The sequence below is a fragment of the Capsicum annuum genome, chromosome 2 (genome assembly GCF_002878395.1).
Source record: "Capsicum annuum cultivar UCD-10X-F1 chromosome 2, UCD10Xv1.1, whole genome shotgun sequence".
Lineage (NCBI taxonomy): Eukaryota > Viridiplantae > Streptophyta > Magnoliopsida > Solanales > Solanaceae > Capsicum > Capsicum annuum.
In genome coordinates this window covers 152,446,838-152,451,750 of record NC_061112.1, presented here as the reverse complement: position 1 = coordinate 152,451,750, position 4,913 = coordinate 152,446,838, and positions in this window count along the sequence as shown.

Sequence of the window (4,913 nt, the reverse complement as noted above, 5' to 3'; positions counted from 1 at the left end):
AGTCCTAAGCGTCCTTAAATACTGAGTCTGCTACAGCCTCTTTGATAAGTTTGACAACAAATAGGCAATTTATCTCCACTTCCAAATCTTTACATCCCATTTAATTTCCTTTGCTATTTTCAACCCTTGTTTGATGCTCCGTAGTTCTGTTACCAAAGAACCACTTGCCTTGATCATCTAAAAAAATTCTTCCAAAAACATCTCCGGCTTGAATCTTAACAATACAAAGTCACTTGGTTGTCGTATAGAGCATGATTAACATAGATACAAGTTCATCTATATTGCCATTGATTTTTATATGTTTTTACTTATTACAATGAAAGCATAGTTCATTAAAATTACAGGTGATGTTTGATTATTTTGAAAAAATCGACTAAGGTGATGCGATTGACAATTACAAGTTTAAAGATCGTTACAATGGTTGTACACCTTTCATTTGTGTTTGTGAATGTAAAAAAAAGGGAAAAGTGGATGATGTGACAGTATGTATTATCATGTCAGCTAGTTAGCGGAACAAAAAGTATTAGCTGCATTTGTGACAGTGACTAAATATCCTAAAATAAATTATCCTTAATTTTACTCTGCACCTTTTTTGGGTCAACTTGTTTCCTATACTGCAATACTCACCAGTTCACTTCTGTTTGCTAGTTGTTATATTTCCCTAGAGTTAAATTATATAAATTATAATCTAACATTTTAAGATATGTCTTTTTATCATATTAATATAAGAAAATTATAATTTATTGTATTTTTTAAATTTTAAATATTAAATTTTATCATCAAATATTAATTTAATTTAATTAGCTCCAAACATTAGTTAATTTGACTTTTGCAAAGTGAAATGTGACAAGAAAAAATAAATAAAATAGTATCTCTTTGAAAATAATTTCTTAAATGATTTAGCTATAATCTATAATCTTTTTTCTTTTAGAATAGATTTTATTATAAGCAAATACGTACAAAGCTGAGGAGGCATGCCTCCATTTACCCACTTAGTATGGGACACTCTCCATACTAGGAAACAAGTAGGATTTCTAGTAAGCTCTCAAAAAGACATCTAAAGATGCTATCCTCAACATTGAGAGGGATAATCAAGGTACATCAAAAGTGTAGTTCCTAACTTCTTATTCAAATTTCCGTCCATATAAAATGAGTTCTTACAATATTTTTTTAAAAAAGAGGGATAATTCATTCTATCTATGTTTAAGGCGCCTCTAATATTTCGGGGTAAATGTCGGGAGTCGTAGACTCATTGAATATAAGTGAATTGCATTCCCCAATTGACTAGACCATCAACTACCTTATTACCTTCCCTGAAATAATGGGAAATATGCTACCTTTCTACTTGATCTAGTAAATTATTTATCCTCTTTAGAGAATTCCATATGGTCCAGGGTGGCTTACTCGAATTGTTAATCCACTATACTAATCACTACTAAAAAGAAGAAAGAAAGCCGACCACATGTGATCTGTTTTCCTCAAATTTCGACCACAAAATCGATCAAAATGCGTGGTCAGTAAACTAGCGGTAGCTTTTTAAAAATTGACCACGTGTGGTCGGTTTTTTTTTAAAATATATATATATATATTTTTAAAAGTCATGATTATTTTTTTTAAATAGAAAAAAAAAACAATTTAAAAATTTTAAAAAAATTAAAAAATCGACCATTTGTGGTCGATTTCTTTAAAAATTAATTAATTAATTTTAAAAGATACCGATCACAAGTGGTTGTTTTTTTAAAAATTAATTAATTAATTTTAAAGGAAACCGACCACAAGTGGTCGGTTTTCTTTCAAAATTATTTTTTTTTAAAAATCGACCACTTGTGATTGTTTTTTTATAAAATTAATTTATTAATATTAAAAAAAACCGACCATTCGTGGTCTATTTTCTTTCAAAATTAATTAGTTAATTTTATTAAAACCGACCACTCGTGGTCGATTTTCTAAAAATTACTTTTGGGTCGAAACGTGAAAACATTTTTGTCACAATTAACTAAACAAATTGTTCTTATTTGTTTGTTTTAGATGTGGAACTCATGTGTAATGCACTCCAATAGTAAAGATTCACATGTTCATACCATGAACCAACAGGCTTCTCGTGCTGGCCTTAATAACAAGTTACAAAATATATTACTTGTTGAAAACACACTAAGAAATTGTAGGACAAATGTAAAGTTTAAGAGTTCATGTCAATAGAAAACAGAAGAAACACATAAAATCACAAGGTGTTCGTGATATTAGAGTTTATTCCCATATATTCAATGTCCTCAGCTGACTTGACATTAAGAAGATAGCTTATTTATGCTAAGTGAAGTTTGTTCAGTAGGAACAAAAAGAAAGTCATGGAATTCAAACTTCTCTCATGTAACTTCTTCCATCTTTGAATGGGACTAATCAAACCATTTCATTTATCACTAATTAAATACACTTATTGTTAAAAGCTAGATTTTGTAGTCAATGAAAGTCATGCCTAACTGTACTGCTCTATTGATGTTTAATAAAATCAGTGTTTTTAAAAGAAAAATTATGGGCTCGCCAGGAGGCAAGACACTGGCAAAATGCCTCGAGTCATAGGAGTGAGACTTTAGTCCTATGAGGCTTACGCCTAAAGCGTCCAATTGTACGCCCAACACTCTGGGCACCTAACATATCTTAGGTAAATTATGGATCGAATTCTTTCATTAACAGTGTTGATCTTTATAATTCTATAATAAATAAATGATGCTTAGTAATTTTTTCATCTATATGCATAAGAAGATTGATAATAACTCAAATAGCAAGTCCTTACATTGCATATTTACTAGTTGAAAGTACCGTGAAGATAAGTATATATCATTTAACATTTTTTTAAAAAGATAGTTAATTAACTTAATTTTACATCTTCATTTATCAATGGTCGTCATATTATTGTCATACGTCTTAAATTTATCATATTTTGTCATTTGTCATACGTCTCAAAATAATCATTATTTGAAATGATAACTATCATAAAACATTGAATCTTCATTTTAATCTAGGTGGTTATCCACTTCGAAATAAATATAGTAAGTAAATTAATGTGTTTTGGTATCTCAAAAATACCATGTAGGTAGTAATAAAGTTTATTGTTTATTTTCTTTTAGGTAATTGCATAGTACAATAGTAATATATTTTACAAAAATATAATTATTTTTATTATTTGAAGGTACAAATATTAGAGTTTTTTTTTTTTTTGGTTTCCCAAGGTATCCCCACAGCCAACAGCTGTGGGACTAGTCCTTCGTTCCTTCGGTTAGCGCACTAAGCTGTAGGAAACTGGCCCGACAGCTGTGGGACTAGTCCTTCGTTCCTTCGATTAGCGCACTAAGCGGTAGGGAACTAGCCACAGAGTTTTTTCCATTCGCTAGAGGTGGGGATCGAACCCCGACCTCTTGCTGAAGGGGTGAGGTGCTGAACCACCACACCAACCCTCGTGATTACAAATATTAGAGTTGAATTGCATATCATAGTATCTATTACCTATTATAGCATTCTTTATTTATATTTGTAAAATTATATTAGAAGTTTTTTATTTCTATGAGTTCATTTAATCATTTTTTGATTGTTTAATAACAACTTTTGTTTTATAACACTATTTTACTATAATATAAATTAAAAATTGGAAGATTCATGCGGCTTACACCTCATCGCTTCGAGGCTTACGTCTTGCCCCGTGCTAATTAAAACTCTCCGGCTTATGCCTGAGTCTTTTAAAACACTGAACAATACTTGTCTACTTTGAAAAATCAATGCATAATTTATCCATTTGTGATCATTTTATCCTTGTTATAAAATATTATTTATATCTCAATGTAATTTTTAAAGTATTAAATTTTTTATGTTCAGAGGGTGATATAGTAAGATTATTATTTATTATTTATTGTTTCTTAAAGTATATATCAAGTCAAAAATAAATAAGTAAAAATGGACGAAAAAGTACTATTTTAGTCAAGCTATATACAAATTAATTCCTAGCTAGTAGTCTTTCTACTACACAAATATTATACCCCTCCGCTTAGATGATTTCATAAAATGTCTTTTATGGATATTTATTACTGCAATAAATAATTCTAGTTATAACGTTAGCATATAACATTATATAAATAGCTCACACTGTTAAAACATTATGTGCGTACTACAAAATCAAAATTACTTAGTAATTATAATACTATACTATGTCACATAGTATATTATATAAACTTTATAAGATTACTAAATTATTAATAGTTGGAACGTAAATTAATTTAACTTAAACAAACAAGAGAAAATAAACTAATACAAATTTAACAGAAAATTAACATAATCGGATTATATCATTATTTTCACCTATAGGGTGATTTACTTGTTCTTCAGGATTTGCAAGGTAATCTGACACATCCAAGTCCATGGGCTCGATGTTATCTTCTAGGAGGAAGTTTGTTTCAGCATCATTTTCTGATCTTTTCAGGGATGCCTGATATAGTTTTACCAGATGCTTAGGTGTAAGACAGGCACGCTCCCAGTGCCCCTTTCCTCCACATCGATAACATTTACTTTCAGGGTTCGAACTTGGTGCTACTTCAGGAGCTTTACCTGTAACACCCCGTACTTAATTACGTGCATTAGTCATTGTTATATGTGTTGGAGTATATGTATTGATCCTAAGTTAGGTATATATGAGTTTAAATATGAGTATTGATTATTTTGAGATGGTTTCAAGTGTATAGTTTGATTATATGTGTATAGGAATCGACTTTATTTATACCGGAATTTTCCCGTCGATGGTTCCATACGAAGGTTATTGAATAAGCTTTCCAACGATATAAAGATTTCCAAAAACGGATAAGTTTCGGATATAATCGAGCACGTTCGAAACTTTAAAACGGTGGCCGGGATGTGAACAGTAAATGTGC